Here is a 16,997-nt window from a genome sequence, read left to right on the forward strand (position 1 = left end):
CTTGTTGTTGTGAGTTTACACAAATAAAAGTAGTTGCGACTGATGTATTATTATTTTCTGTATGACCAGAAATTATGGAGTATTTTAAGTTGTTTCCACTGTTGATAGGAAAATGCGAGTGATGGCACCGGCGCGTCCATGTCATGCAGTGCGCGCTCCACACTCCACACAAACACCTGGATATGTGCTTAATAATAGCGAACATTTATAGGTTAACGTTAGAGCGAGCGGCCATGCCAGACGGATAAGTCCTCTTCATGTTTAACAAATTAAATCATACATTTTCTACGGCGAGTAAGCGCTGTGCCAGTGGGCGGCTGAAACACAACACTAGAGAAAGCTGGTGTTTTTCTTTAAATAAATTCGTTTAGGCTTTAAAATAAATATTGTTTGTGGGCTAATTAATGCCACAATTATTTGTTTATTTTATAGGCTACTTATATATTTTCATTTTTTGTTTTGCATTGAATACCATTTAAAGGATTTGTTGTGCACTGCAATTCCATCCTCCCATAAAGCCACGTTAAGATTTTTCTTTATAATAAAGGGTTTATATGGGAGGAAAACGCTTAACGTGTGCGTTGCGTTCATATTCTGGACTCATCTGCTTTTCTGTTGGATAGTATGGTTTATTAATAAGGTGTGTACAGAATTTGATCTTTTAACATGTCCATTAGGGGGCTGCTATATCAGCTTTTTGAACGTAGATGTATGATAGACATGAAAGGCTTAGGCTATATCAATTTTATGTGGATAAAGGCATATTTTGTAGGCTACATAAAATTGATATAGCCTATATCAATAGCGGAAATAATATGTGGCACCGTAGCCTACTCTGACGACACCCAAGACGACAAAATAGTTAGTGAGGTAACAGCGCTGGAGCAGATCATGACTATATGCAGTCTCCTCTTCCAGGTATGTTTATGCATTTCTGAAAACAAATTACGAAGCTACTTTCCCGTCATATTTTATTAAATCTATTATTGAAGCCTTTACATTTATGTCCTTTCACTTTCAAGTCATAATATCATTTTAGTTAATGTTGACACAAATTAAATTAGGCTACTGTTCCAGGAAGATATCACCATACTTTATTTCTCCAAATAAGCTGCCACAACTGCAGTAATAAAATTAAGATAAACAAAGTCTTAAAATTATCTAAAATGACTATTACAATAAAGATTTGTTTTGTTTTGAGTGCGGAGAAGCTCGACAAGTCAAAAAACATCCGCTGATGTAATTGACCTTTCGCCGGCCCCTCCCCCAAAACGGCCATTGTCCAATCACACATAGCAACCGTTACTATGTGAGCAGGTCCGACAAACATTAGCAAGATTGTGAACAAGCGGGAAGGAAGTCGACCGGAAGTTGAAGCCGGCCGCGTGCCACCATCTTGTAGCAGAACTTCACCTGCTGTTAGCATCCCATTGACTCCCATTCATTTTGGCGTCACTTTGACAGCGAATAACTTTACATCTGAGGCGTTTGAAGACTCCATTTGTCCATTATTTATTTCTAAAGAAACACGACAATGTATAAAATGCTCCATTACCTTGTATCTTACGTTATGGCCCCGTAGAAGCAGTTTTTGTAAAGTAGGCTAACGATTGCGTCATAACCACGCGACTCTCTGTCGCACAGTAGAGAGATTACCGTATGGACAGGAGGAGAAGCTCGCGGGCAATCGGGGGGACGTAGAGGCAAAATGACAAAGTAATTCATCAGAATACTTAGCAAAAGTTTCTCCTGCTTCTAGCTCATGGACACCTCCTACTCACACTCTCCGTCTCTGCAAGATTCGGAAGGGAATGATTCAGATTTCTCTCGGCACAGCAACTAGAAGACAGACGGGTTGCTCACGTCACATCTACGTCGTCAAGCTCTGTTTGAGTCTGCGCGTCAGGAACGGAAGTCCTAAGAAATCGCTGAAAATGGGCTTCACTTGTCTCAATTGAGTTCCAATGAGAGGGCTCTGTCCACTTCTTATACTGTCTATGATTGTGAAGCGTGCGCCCATGGCGTTTGTAAATCGGACACTACATTACATACCCCGAGAGATTGTCTGGAGGAGTTGTGTTCTTTCCATTCCCAACGCCTAAAACACAACGTGAGCGGTGCCTACAATGGATAAAACAGTGTGGACGGCCCCACTCCCAGTTAAATGTGTCGAACATTACGAAGCATAAATACGTCTGCTGGCTGTGGTATCGATGGCTACTTAAAGTTTTTTTTGTTTTGTTTTTCTGATCTGAAAAACGATCCTATCTGTAACTCAAAAAACATAATATTGTCTGAACCGCGAGTTTTATGATCCGTTGCCCCACTAATAAATATTATGGTCTCAACCGCGATTTTTGTGATCTGTTGTCCCCCTAATAAATATTATGGTAAGTGAATTATGAAAAGACAATCAATGAAAGTTATTTAACGTTAGATGCAAATTAAGGCTATGTCTGGTTAAACAGTTATTGTGTGATTTCGTTTATTGTGCTTTGTCAACTTGAAGCATGAATTTGAGAAAGAAAATCATTTTTGGAAGAAAATGCACCACATATTTTTGTCAATGATATAGGCCTAAGTTATAGCTAAAAGATTGTAAAAGCTTTCAGTTCACCTGCCTAATTGTAGTTGAAAAGTCAAATTAAGCTTGATTAATGATATACTGTGACTGATCAAATAAACTACAGCATCGGGAATATAACTCCCATGTGTTTTGCTGCATTTAAAATTTTAGTCGTGTTATGCGAAAAAACACACATAAGAAATTATTGCTGACAGCACTTTTATTTTCAGAGACAGTTTTTTCTTTCACACAAAAACACAACAGTGTAAAGTGTCTTACAATGCTTTTGAACACTTGTTTCCTCGTTCTTTGTCATAATCACAAATGATGTGTATGAACACCGGTAAGCATTAGCCTCGATAGAGACGTAGATAGTAGTCGTGTCTCCTTCATTGCGTATTTTTATATTATAATATATCCCTCCACTGCATACTGTAACCTCGATATCCTCATACTTTTGCCTCGATCTGGAGGATATCGCGGAGGTATTGCTCCAAAAAAGGTCACTGACACGCACGGGTATACCTTTTTCCGTCATGGCAATCTGTCGCGCTGGTCGTGTTTGACCATTTGTTTGTCGGACGTAGCAACAGTAGATTCTTCAGGGAAGTTGTCTGAAGAGTAACGTTAGCGCGTCTGACCAGAGCCCGTCTACGGAGAGCCTGTCCACTCCCTATTAAGCCCTATTGTACCGAATTTTGGTTGTAGTACCACCAGAGTTCCACTGGGGGCGCTTGCCATGAGTGCAAAATGAATGGGAGTCAATGGGGCTAGATGGCTAAATTTGTCTCTTTCACCCGATTGCCGTTGAGAAATCTCAGATGTGATTGTAGATTTTGCAAGTTCAACATGGGTTTTAGGTCGAAAGTTGAATGAACGAGTACTTATGTCGTTTTGATTTCTTACAGGTTGAGTTGTTGTTGCCCATAACACGCTAGCATTCTGCTAATGACGTCAGCATTCTGACGTCACTGACATTTTGAAAGACTTTTTTAAAGCAAATAAGTGACTCTAAAAAATCTAACACCCAGCAATGTGTAATTTCTTTGCATCTCCTTTCGAATACAACATTCAAATTACTAGACAAAAAATTATATCCTGAGAAAAGTGGATTTTGAGGGGTATACCGCCATTGACCTCCATTCATTCTGCACTCGTCCTGTGAGCGCCCTCATATGGAATCAGAGTGGAACTGCAACCAGTTCAAAAGCCGGAAGTGTAGTGAGAGTGAAACTTCTCGCCATATTAGACATTCTCTGGTCTGACTCTTTTTCACCGGAAGTCGCTTTACACAACAAACGCTGAACCGGATGTGCGTTCTAACTTACGTGAAAAAGGCCTATTGGTCCTCCTAATTGTCAATCATTCTGGTGAATCAAACTTTTCAAAAAGTGGAGAGGGCGGTCTTATCTAAAATTTGGAAAGATCCTCCGCTATACCTTTAAGGTTAAAAATAACTCAAATTAAATATAATGCGTTTTTTTTTTTTTTATAATAACAACTTTATTTAATGATATAAGTAAAAATATAATAAATATGTAGGACACATATTTAGCAAAATACTCTCTATAGCTCTTTTTTTTCTTGCCAACGTGCTATAGCCTATATCAGGGAACGGCAACTGGCGGCCCACGGGCCAAAACTGGCCCGCCAGCAATATTTTCTGGCCCGCCGGATTATTTTGGTAGTCCTAAATGCTGCACAAAACTCTTCCACTACTTGAGAAAAGCCGTAGTCGCGCGGCGATTTCACCGCCGCATACTGTGTGAAACGCCCATAGGGAATCATGCGGCGCGGGATTACATTTTAAAGTATAACTGGCGTTCACACCGGACGCGAATAGCGCGTCAAATTCGCGCCTGCCGCGTCTAGTAATACGCTTGACCACTTTGTGTCCGTTCGCGCGTCAAAAGACGGTAGCGGTCAGAACTCTGGTGTACTTTGGACGGAGCGGGCGGTCTGACTGACAATAGCCCACTCGCACTCCCGACATCTTTTGACAGCGTATCCGCACTTAATTCTGACCACCTGTAGCCTACTGTACACCTGCTCTGAGGAGCTGTTTGGTACTGAAACCATTGTCAGTCAACAACATTATTTTTTTGCAAGGATGTTTGAAATAGTTCGGCAGAAAATAGCCTACTTCATTTCGTCAGTAGGGCAATATGATTTTCGTTTATGTTGCTTAGAAATTTGAGTGATAGGCTTTGTCCTATTTAATTTATGTTATTTATATTTCTTTCTTTTTTTCTGTGGCATTTTTTTTCTCTGCTGACAGTACAATGTTAAAATAGCCTACTATTTATATTGACACGAACACAATTTTTGTATAGCATTTATAATTATTATAGGCTACTTAATCTCCTTCTTTCCGTTAGAGACATTTGAATGTGAGATTATGGAAACGAGATCTAAATTTTGTGGACCCGTCAGGTCGGGAAATAAAGCGGGGGTAACACCGAGTATATTTTAAGCGGTTGCTGAATAGAACCTTGTGGGAGCGGGACGGGAAAAAAAAAACAGTCCCGCGCAGACCTCCTTAAACCTTAGGTGTGTATGTGTGTGTCCCCGAATAAATAATAATAAAAAAAAGGAATAAAGTTCAAAAGTCGGACTGTACGGAATGAGGCATGATTGCTATTCACACCTTTATTAAAATGGCTGTAATCTGTTACCACAATAGTACTTGATCTGTTTAAAATGATTTCCTTGATATATGCATAAGGTGTTAAATTAAAAATCAAAATTAAAATTTGTCTAATAAATTTTTTCTATTTTTGATCTGAGCACAATCAGAAAACCCGTCCTTATTCGTTTTTTTCTTCTTTTTCATTTCAGTTCAGGAAATAAATAATGGAAAAACAAGTCGTTTTTCATCTTTTTATTTTTGGTTTTAATAAAAAAAAATTAAAAAAAAAAGATTGAATGAATGATCCACGGACGGTGACGGACACATCATATTCCACAATTATAGGCCTATATAAGAGTATTTAATTTGTATCCATAGGCCTACTCCGTGTAGCTGGCCCGCCATCTACTGGCTAAAAAAAATATTGGCCCGCGGCCAAAGTTACTTGCCGACCCCTGGCCTATATTATGTTCATTAAATGGCTTTCTTGAGGTAAATGTGACATAATTGTTCTCCAGCTATGTTATTGACCTCTTCACGCTGATAAAAAAAACACTGATTGATCGAGATATGTATGAGGAATGTACATTTCGGTAAGTTGTAGCCTACTACTGTATCTTTCAACAGTGTTCGTGTTTTTTTACTATTAGCTAGTAGAGATGATCGGTTCACGTGCTGCTAGGGATCTGTCACGTCACATTTACAAACGCCAAAACGGTGTTTATTGTTTGAATTTCGTAATAAAATGGACAGAATCTGAGAGTTGAGATTCTTTTATATCATAAAGTAACCTGCTCTGTCTAGTCTGTCGGTCTCCGTCCTCTTTGCTTCGCCATTTTTCTGTGCGTAAGAAAAGGGATGTGTGGCGTGAGAGTGTGTGTAAAGTGTAAATCGCGTGTGTTTCACGGTGAATGCGTGAGAGTTGGGAGCTCTTGTACTACTTTCCAACTTCCGATTTTTCGGCAATTTTTTGTAGCTGGATATCATTTGTTGCGTCTAAATATGAATGAGGATACGGTTATTGATCAATCGAATTGTTATTGTTGTTCTTATTATCATTTAGGGGGGCTTAGGAATATTTTGGGGTAGCTTCAGCCCCCCTAAAATAGGCCTAACGACGTCCCTGCTCTAACCTGATAATCAAAGTTAGCAACCCTGGCCATCACGCTACCCATTGTTAGCACATGCACTTACACCATCACAATCAATGATCACTTAATTCTGAAGAATTCAAACAATATGAAAATTGCAGCCAGATGGTGTCTTGCTTTCAGATGGTGTCTTGCTGTCAGATGGTGTCTTGCTTTCAGATGGTGTCTTGCTTTCAGATGGTGTCTTGCTGTCAGATGGTGTCTTGCTTTCAGATGGTGTCTTGCTGTCAGATGGTGTCTTGCTTTCAGATGGTGTCTTGCTTTCAGATGGTGTCTTCCTGTCAGATGGTGTCTTGCTTTCAGATGGTGTCTTGCTTTCAGATGGTGTCTTGCTTTCAGATGGTGTCTTGCTATCAGATGGTGTCTTGCTGTCAGATGGTGTCTTGCTGTCAGATGGTGTCTTGCTTTCAGATGGTGTCTTGCTGTCAGATGGTGTCTTGCTTTCAGATGGTGTCTTGCTGTCAGATGGTGTCTTGCTGTCAGATGGTGTCTTGCTGTCAGATGGTGTCTTGCTGTCAGATGGTGTCTTGCTTTCAGATGGTGTCTTGCTGTCAGATGGTGTCTTGCTGTCAGATGGTGTCTTGCTGTCAGATGGTGTCTTGCTTTCAGATGGTGTCTTGCTGTCAGATGGTGTCTTGCTGTCAGATGGTGTCTTGCTGTCAGATGGTGTCTTGCTTTCAGATGGTGTCTTGCTGTCAGATGGTGTCTTGCTGTCAGATGGTGTCTTGCTGTCAGATGGTGTCTTGCTGTCAGATGGTGTCTTGCTTTCAGATGGTGTCTTGCTGTCAGATGGTGTCTTGCTGTCAGATGGTGTCTTGCTGTCAGATGGTGTCTTGCTGTCAGATGGTACAGAGCTTCCAGGATATTTCATTATATTCTTTATTGTCATTATACATAAGTATGAAATTGAAAGTCTTGGATGTTGTGACAGTCCGACCTCAGTATTCTCATAATACACATATAATACATAATATACAATATTTGTGTAAAATTCATATATATTTTAAATTATGCAATGATCATATGAACAGTTTTTGTTACAGTAAATGTAACAAAGCAGTGACTGAGTACATTGTAATGAAGTATAATAATAATAATTCATTACATTTATATAGTATACACAAGTCTAAACAGATCCTCCAACCAAAAAATGAAAATTGTCTCATCCTTTACTCTCCTTCATGCCATCCCAGATGAACCAGATGACTTTCTTTCTTCACATTAACACAAACAAAGAGATTTCAGAAAATATTCCACCTCCGTGAATCCATACACAGGTCGACTGTAGCCCATGTGCGTATAACAGCTGGTCAGAAGCGATGGTTGGAACAGTTTAAATTATTAGTATTTTTATTATCTATTGTTTTACTTCAGAAGACATTGATTGATCCCCACTGGTGTTGTATTAATAACCCTTTACAGTCACTGTGTGGGGTTTTAAAAGTGTCAACTTTTAAATACCCATTAATTTGCATTATATAAACTCACTGGATGAGTTTTCATTCTTTTCATTCGTGTCTATCTGAAGAAAGAAAGTCATATGCATCTGGGATGGCATGAGGGTGGGTAAAAGATGAGAGAATTATTATTTTTGGGTGGACTATCCCCTTAACGTTCATATGCTGTCGGTGTGTTAATCCAAGGTCAGCGTAGACTTATGAGAATTAGGGATGCAACGATACCGTTTTTTTCAAAACCGATCCGATCCGATCCCAAAATTCTGAGTATCGGCCGAAACCGATACCAATCTGATATCAGTGGGGGGGTTTTTACCTTCAAAACTAAAGAATGTATACAATTCACTTGGTCATTAAGATTTATTTATATTAGGTAAAGAAAGGAATACCAAATCTGACTGAACATTACTTGATGAAAAAGGGGAAAAAATGTATGGCTGACAACTTTATTAAGAAAACTGAATGATGCAGAAGCAAAATTAACAGTAATTTCAACACTTACTAGTTGTATCACAAACAATCTTAACAATATTTACTGCAATTATCAAATTAAATTATTTTCTGAAGAAAATCCAAAAAGTAATATTCTAAATCTAGTGAATCTTAAATCAGAAGCTGCAACACAGTGCTTATTATAAAGTATACCTTACACTCGTGAAAAATAGTAGAAAACAAACACTAATATAACAACTCAAGACAAGTATAGACTTTACCAGTATCATAACCCTGCTTCAAGATTCACTTGATCATCATTGGCAGTTTAAAAAAAATTTTTTTTTTAGGAATATTAGCATTTCTGCTCTCTCTGCTTTTAGTCGGTTCCTTCTTTCATCTAGAATGTTGGAGGCAGTGCTAAACAGTCTTTCACTCTCAACTGTGGTACAGGGGGGCAGAGAGAAAGGCTGATGCAGAAGCAGCGAGGGCAGGGAAACAAAGCTTGTTCACTGCCCAGTAATGGAATGGGTTTTCAGACCGAGGGATAATTTGCTCTGTCATATACGTTTGTATTTGAAGAAGAGCACTCGTGATTACTCCTCCAGGTTCTTCTGGCTTCTTGAGGACTTCATCGAACATCATCATGAAGGTGCTCTTGCTTGTGTGTCCGCTTGACCTGCTTGCCTCTGCATGAGAAACCTTCTCTGCTGGATCTGCTGTAGCAGTTAGTTGTCCTTCTCTTCAGTGCATCTTCCATCTTCTCGACCTCTTGTATCAGGGCATTTTTTGCATGCCTGGCAGCGTCTGCAGAATAAATAGTCTATTTTATACAAACGTTACATGGTCATTATACAGGTATATCAAAGTTGCCAGTTGTCATCTTGTAATGAAAATAAGAAAACCTATCTATCATCATACCCATCAAACATCATTTATCTTTATCCTTTTTTATTTATTTATTTTTTAATTTTTGGAATTGTTTCTTAAACTAATTAAAAATGAATGTATTTATTTTGTTTTGCGATGAAAGTGCAACTGTCAATGAAATGATTTACAGATGCATTCTGATAAAATTCCAAGCAGCAGTGTAATTACTTTTCTTTTTATTGGTTAACAAAATAATTACTTATTTTTCTGAATAAATAAAGCAAAACCACAGACAATTTTCATATATTGGTCAGATATAACGAAGAGAATACAAAATTACAAACATGCTACTAAAATAAATAATTTTATATAAAGGCCAAATTTGATAATATATACAGTGCCCTCCACAATTATTGAACCCCCTGGTAAATATGATCAAAATTGGCTGTAAAAAATAAATCTGCATCGATTATCCTTGTGATCTTTCATTCAAAAAATGTGCAAAAATCTAACCTTTCATTGAAGTAAAAGAATTGAAAGTGGGGGGAAAATCACATTATGAAATAAATGTTTTTCTCCAAAACACGTTGGCCACAATTATTGAAACCCTTTTATTAAATACTTTTTGCAATCTCCTTTTGCCAAGATAACAGCTCTGAGTCTTCTCCTATAATGCCTGATGAGTTTGGAGAATAACTGACAAGAGATCAGAGACCATTCCTCCACACAGAATCTCTCCAGATCCTTCAGATTCCCAGATCCATGTTGGTGCTTCTCCTCTTCAGTTCAGCCCACTCATCAGGTCAGGGGACTGAGACGGTCATGGCAGAAGCTTCATTTTGTGCTCCACAACAAATTTTTGTTTTGATTTTGATGTTTGTTTTGGATCGTTGTCCTGATGGAAGATCCAACCACGGCCCATTATAAGATTTCTAGCAGAAGGCGTCAGGTTTAGATTTTTTATCTGTTGATATTTGATAGAATCCACAATGCCATGTATCTGAACAAGAAGTCCAGGACCTCCAGCAGAAAAATATGCCCACAACATTAAAGATCCACTGGTATATTAAATTGTACACATGGGGTACTTTTTATCCTTGTGTTCACCAAACCCATCTAGTGTGTTTGCTGCCAAAAAGCTCTGTTTTAGTCTCATCTGACCACAGAACCCTGTGTTGTTTGAAGATCCAGTCGTGTCTGACAATTAAATTTGCTGGAATTTGTTTTTGGATGAGCGAGGAGGTTTTTTTTAAAACCCTCCCAAACAACATGTGGGGATGTAGGGGTTGTTTGATAATTTTTTTTTTAGGCTTTCTGACCCCCAAGACTCAACTAATCTCTGCAATTCTCCATCTGTGATCCTTGGAGAGTCTTTGGCCACTCAAACTTTCATACTCGCCGTGCATTAAGACAGTATAGACACACGTCCTTTTCCTGGCAGATTCATAACATCTTTAGTTGGTTATAACTTCTTAATTATTGCCCTGATGGTCAAAATGGGGATTTTCAATTCTTTAGCTATTGTCTTACAGCCACTTTCTAGTTTGTGATGCTCAACAATCTTTTGCTACGCATCAGAACTATATTCTTTGGTTTTACTCATTGTGATGGATGATTAAGGGGATTTGGCCTTTGTGTTTCCTCATATTTAAACTCCTGTGAAACACGAAGTCATAGCTGGACAGTTTCATGTTCCTAGTCCCCCTGGTGTACTAAAAAAGGTAAATATTAATGGGAATATACTTCAGAGATATTTTACTCGTAAAAAATTCTAGGGGTTTCAATAATTGTGGCCAACATGTTTTGGAGAAAAACATTTATTTCATAATGTGATTTCCCCCCACTTTCAATTCTTTTACTTCAATGAAAGGTTAGAATTTTGCACATTTTTTGAATGAAAAATCACAAGGATAATCGATGCAGATTTATTTTTTACAGCCAATTTTGATCATATTTACCAGGGGGTTCAATAATTGTGGAGGGCACTGTAATACAATTATAAGTGGTTGTTATTTGTCATCCAGTCACTTAAAAAAAAATAAAAAAAATAATAATTATAATCTTCAGAATGAAAAAACAAATTATATATAATGTGATTGTTCTAATGTGACTAATGCATAATGCTTTACATTACGGCTTCACATTAAAACGAACATAAATCTGCAGAATATGGAAAGCATTTCTAGCCGTTATTTTAGCATAAAAAGTTAATGACAGAGTTAATGACTAAAACTTTCAAATGAATTAAACGAAACTGATATAAACTTGAAAATATGTTTTTTATCTATAGTATCTATACTATTACATAATAGTAATAATAGCCTAATAATATTAATATTATTTACAACAAAACAAGAACTTTGTCATCGTCAAAGTTGTATAATGGAAAATATATTTTATGACATTTTATGTGTATGCATAGACTTTTAGCTTACCTGTCTTTGTACCGTGGGTCAAGTAAAGTGGCAACGGAGTAAAGTCGTTCATCCTCGATGTAACCAAATCGTGTGTTGACTGCTTGTAGTAGTGTACTTTGCATTGTTTTAATCCCTGTGTCTGTGTCTCTCTCCTGAGACAGCAAACGTTTCAGAAGTGAAACTGTTGGAATGACATCCGCTGTGGTTGAACTGGATGAGCTTATGGTTCGCGTCAGTTCTTCAAATGGTGACAGTACGATCATTGTTTTTTCCAGTAATGTCCAGTGGTTTACAGTCAGCATTGCAGGCAGCTCATGGTCGGCAGCAAAGGCGCATAAGGTTCGCTTCTGTTCGAGGATGCTCTGAATCATATAATACTGTTCCATCTGGTTTTGACGTCTTGCTGAAGACGTTTCAAGGGCATTTGAAATTCACGCTGAATGTCCCCCAACCGCGAGTATGCTAATGGAGAATGTTTGAAGTGCCCCACAATTTTTCTGGCACTCGCAATTGCGTCAATCAAGCTTCGTTGGGACAAAAGTCCCTCGTTAACAGCGAGCTGTAATGAGTGCGCGACACAGCCCAAACTAGGGACTCCCAAATCATCCATCACTTTCTTCATATTGCTGGCATTGTCCCTCAAAAGTACATGCACTTTGGATATAGGGATTTTCCACCCATCAAGCATTTCTTTGATTGAATCTGAAATCGCCCTGCTGGTGTGTGACCCTCTCATTTCCTATATGTGTAGCACAGCACTCTGCAAATCATAACTATCATTCAACCAATGTGCCGTTAAAGGAACCGTATGTAAGAAATGTATTTCAATTAATCATAAAATGGCCCTGATATGTCACTAGACATTAAGAAATCATGTTCATTTCAAATACTTATATCACTGACAACAGTAGTCCGGCCAGGATATTGTCATTTAAAAGTGAAGTTGCAGCCCTCAACTGATGTTGATGTTGTCATGTTGTGTTTTGGCCTGAAGCTCCACCCTCCACCTATCTACCAATCACGAAGTCAGTAGTGTTTCGGCATCCGGGTTGCCAGCTCTGCTCTAGTTACCACAGCTGCAGCTACAAACGTGTCGGATAAAAAATGTCTAACGTTACGAAACCTAAAATATCTCGTTATGAATCCGAAATCCGAAAAAAAACTTACTGTGTAGGACTCGTCACTTGTCATTGGAAGCTCCTTGTAGCAGCCAACGTTCCTGCTGGATCCTGCAGCCTATCTGGCAACCTGGAGTCAGGGGGGAGGGGGAGGGGATACACCGCTCTACAGTCATTTGAAAGTGATTGCAGTACCAGTTTTGGCCACAATCTTACATACGGTTCCTTTAAACTTAGAAGGGACATGGGGCACACGTCGGAGCTCCAAATATCTGTAGTGAAGCTGAAGGACTGCACATCTTTTAATTGGTCTGCAACGTGTGAGGAAACTCTGGAATACAGCTCAGGCAAAGCGGTCTCAGAAATGTATGTTCTAGATGGCAAACTACATCGTGGTTCCAGATGTTCCATGAGGAAACCAGTGTTTTCGACAACCGAGAGGGGCTGATCATCTAGAACAATGAATTCAAGTACCTTTTCTGTTATTTTTACAGCTTTAGGATTCTGATTTGGAAGTTTTTCTTGCCTCTGAAACGCATCTGTCAAGGTCAGCTGCTTTGACTCATCCTTTTTCCGTTTGATTTGCGCAAACTCCTCGTGTTCTTTTGCGTGATGCATTAGAAGATGCTTGATTACATTTGTAGTATTGTAATTCGAAACACTACTTCCCCTTCTTGAAACGTTGGCTTTGCAAATATTACAATTTGCAGTGCTACTCGCTGATGTATCAAGGGTACAATATTTCCAAATCAGGGACATGTTTAACCCCCAGCTCGCTTTTTTTTTTATCAGTTCAAAAGAGATTAATTTTGCTCTGTTGACTTCGATATTACAAACACGTTTCATACATCAATCGATTCTGTTAAATGTGTATTATTTTTGTGTATACTCACAATAAAAACAAAGTGTTTTGCTTTTTGCCAAATAAAGAAAAATAAACACGAAGCGAGTTCTGCCTCCTCTCTGTCAGTGAAGTCCATTCTGAAACGCGTCCGAAAATGAACAATAACTCAGCGAATAATCAGTCAAACAGGCATACAGACACACAGGCATGAAGCTTGAATTCTCTTCTTTTAAATGAAGTAATTTATATAAAAAACAAATATTCTCAGTTCATGTAATCTGTAAGAAAAGAGCGAGATGTCAGTCGTTCTCATCTCATCGTATTTTTAATGTGACTCCGCCCACGGAGAGCGCGCGCTATTCAAACGCAAATGACTGAGACGATCCGTGCAACCTGTGAACGCCCACATATCAGCTCGAGAAAACACATCAAGTTTATTCAGATCAGTGTACTTGTTTACACTGTCTCGCAGCGCTGTGAGGAATAATAATAATGGAAAACGTACCTCAGAAGGGCTGGTATTTCGAGGAGCAACGGATGGAATACTGTAGTAAGTTTTTTTTCATTCTCAAGTAAATCGCGTTTCTGTGTGAATGAATGAACGGCAGAGATGCGCTGTTTACCACAACTCGCAAAAAGAGGTTTAAATTTGAATTGCGTTTCTGTGTGTGAATGAATGATCCGCTTTTAGCAAACTATTTTGCTATACTGAGTAAAAATCGACTGAAATATGTTGAAATAAAATGTATTTGTATAAGCAACGTATTAAACTGCAAATTAACATTTATATTCCTTATAATAAAAACGAAAGATCTATGTTACAGACAAATGAAAGACATTTCGTTGATTAGTTTTGGATAGATTACACATTTTTACTGTAAAATATCTGCCATCTCAAATAAGCCTTTGTTTGCCAATTTTTGCTAATATGTTAAATATAGTTTTTTGCATTTTTTAACATAATCGGCATCGGCCAATATCCAGTATATCAAGCCGATTATTAGGCGGGCGCATCTGTGGGCAGCCTAGTGTTGTTGTTGTTGTGGAACACGTGTTCGACGCACGCTGTGCCTAGAGTCATTCTCCAGCAGAATGAGCAGTGAGCCTAAGGAAGGAGCTAAGTTCCTTGGAGAAAACTCCTTTATATTTAATTAAAACCTTTTGATATGTTACTGCCAACTTTGAGGAAAAATATGCGACATGACGTTCGGCTACTTTGGATATTGATAGCGTAGTTGAGGTTGCATTAGCACAGCAGAAGGGTTGCTATCATGTCACAATAAGTAAGCAAGAATTTTGCAATTACAGACAGAGAATCTGATACTTTTATTTGTTCTGTTATGTGTGTCTTATATTTGAGAGGGTTGTCACTCAATGCAGAGAAATAAGTAATAAAAAAGTGAATCATAGGTTAGTGAAGGGCTGGCTTTGCTTTGCTAGCGTCGTCGCTAGGGTTGGGTAGCTACAGACAGACCCGGTGCTAATACGGCACTGGTGCCTTAACGACCGTTATTTACCGGACCGAATATCAATGCGGATTTCTGTGCTTCATTTCGGTGCTACTGTTATGCCTGTGCTTCTCTTGGATGCTCTGAAAAAGGACGTTAGAAACGTGACGCTAGTCAGCAGTTAACTTTAGCATACTGTTAGCTAGTAGCTGGATTAAACACGGTTAAAATGCTGGCCAAACAGTGTAATGTGTGACTGTATTTCACTGTAGACTAGGGGTGGAACTGTACATGTATTCGTATTGAACCGAAACGGTACGGGCGTCACGGTTCGGTGTATAAATTTACACGGAGAATACATGGTATAAAAATAAATAAAACTCGCGTGCAAATTAATTAATGTAATGCGGAACTACTGTTAGATACGCGGGTTCTTTGGGGACACCTAATCTGTAGCTCCGCCTTAGCTCTGAAGCAGGCTGCGATGTAAAGATTGCAATGCTGGAATATGGTGTGTGTGTGTGGGAGAGGGAGACTCGGGAGAGGGAGAGAGGGGCGCGGGCGCGATCGAAAAGTCGCGTGTGTTTAAAGTCGCAAAGTGTTTACTTATATGTGTGTGTGTGTGTGTGAGAGAGAGGTGCGGATGCGATCGAACAGTGGAAACATAAAAACATACTCCGTCATTTTGTTTATACAAGACATCATTCAAACTGCAAAGTGTTTAAAGGTATAGCAGAGGATGTTTTACTTCCTGGTGGGTAGTCTAAACTAGTGGTCCTCCTAATTGTCAATCATTCTGGTGAATCAATCAAACTTTTCAAAAAGTGGAGAGGGCGGGTCTTATCTAAAATTTGGAAAGATCCTCCGCTATACCTTTAAGTTACTGTTAATTAAAATTTTAAGGAAAACAAATATATTAATCTGAAATGTAGCAAATTTATTTAATTCATTAAGGAACAATTACCAAACATATCTCAAGGTCACAAGTGCAGATTGGTCAAGTGTTCAATAAATGTTTTTGTTGAGAAATCTTGTCGATCTTAAGTAATTATTTGTGTTATATTTAATCTTTCAAATAGAGGTTAAAAACAAGCACATAATCGGCCAAATATCGGCCAAAATAAATCGGCAGCATTTATCGGCCATCGGCCGACCTGGATTTCAAAAGATCGGCATCGGCCTCGGCCTGAAAAAAACCAAATCGGTCGACCTCTAAAATATAGTATGTTTTGTCAATGTAGGCTATATTCGAAGTAATGAATCCTTAACTTTGAAATATGTACGATAAAATGTATACTTGAGTTTTTACAAAGAAAGATTACACTTCAATTGTTGTTGTAATTGTAACCTTTTTAATAAAACAATTATATTTACAAGGTAGATGTAAACAAATTTTAAAAGGTAAATATAAGCCTTTTCTTTAAATAATTTTTTATGTGTTTTATTATTGACAAATTTGGGGAGAGGATACATATTCCAAAACTGAAAATACAGTATGAGACTTAACTGCACAATTACTAGACATGTTTTCCTTGGATATTATACAATTTGCTAGCACAATTTGTAAAAAAAAAAAAAAAAAAAAAAAAATTGACATGCTTCCAACTGTGAACCAATTTGGTAGAATATATATATATACAGGTCCTTCTCAATAAATTAGCATATTGTGATAAAGTTCATTATTTTCCCTAATGTAATGATAAAAATTAAACTTTCATATATTTTAGATTCATTGCACACCAACTGAAATATTTCAGGTCTTTTATTGTTTTAATACTGATGATTTTGGCATACAGCTCATGAAAACCCAAAATTCCTGTCTCAATAAATTAGCATATTTCATCCGACCAATAAAAGAAAAGTGTTTTTAATACAAAAAAAGTCAACCTTCAAATAATTATGTTCAGTTATGCACTCAATACTTGGTCGGGAATCCTTTTTGCAGAAATGACTGCTTCAATGCGGCGTGGCATGGCCGTAATCAGCCTGTGGCACTGCTGAGGTGTTATGGAGGCCCAGGATGCTTCGATAGCGGCCTTAAGCTCATCCAGAGTGTTGGGTCTTG

General features: G+C 38.2%; 1 protein-coding gene and 1 long non-coding RNA gene across 3 annotated transcripts in view; one reads left to right on the top strand and one right to left on the bottom strand.

The window, feature by feature from the left end:
* Positions 1-13,337, bottom strand: part of LOC309503526 — a 51,584-nt gene extending 38,247 nt beyond the window's left edge. Inside the window, exon 1 of the long non-coding RNA XR_014207692.1 lies at positions 12,328-13,337. This is a non-coding gene — a long non-coding RNA (uncharacterized lncRNA). The remainder of the gene's footprint in view (positions 1-12,327) is intronic.
* Positions 1-16,997, top strand: part of LOC309503352 (uncharacterized protein) — a 46,200-nt gene that overhangs the window by 13,882 nt on the left and 15,321 nt on the right. The gene's annotated exons all lie outside the window — the stretch shown is intronic.

The sequence above is a fragment of the Leuciscus leuciscus genome (assembly GCF_965113295.1).
Source record: "Leuciscus leuciscus genome assembly, chromosome: 7".
In the NCBI taxonomy this organism is placed as follows: domain Eukaryota; kingdom Metazoa; phylum Chordata; class Actinopteri; order Cypriniformes; family Leuciscidae; genus Leuciscus; species Leuciscus leuciscus.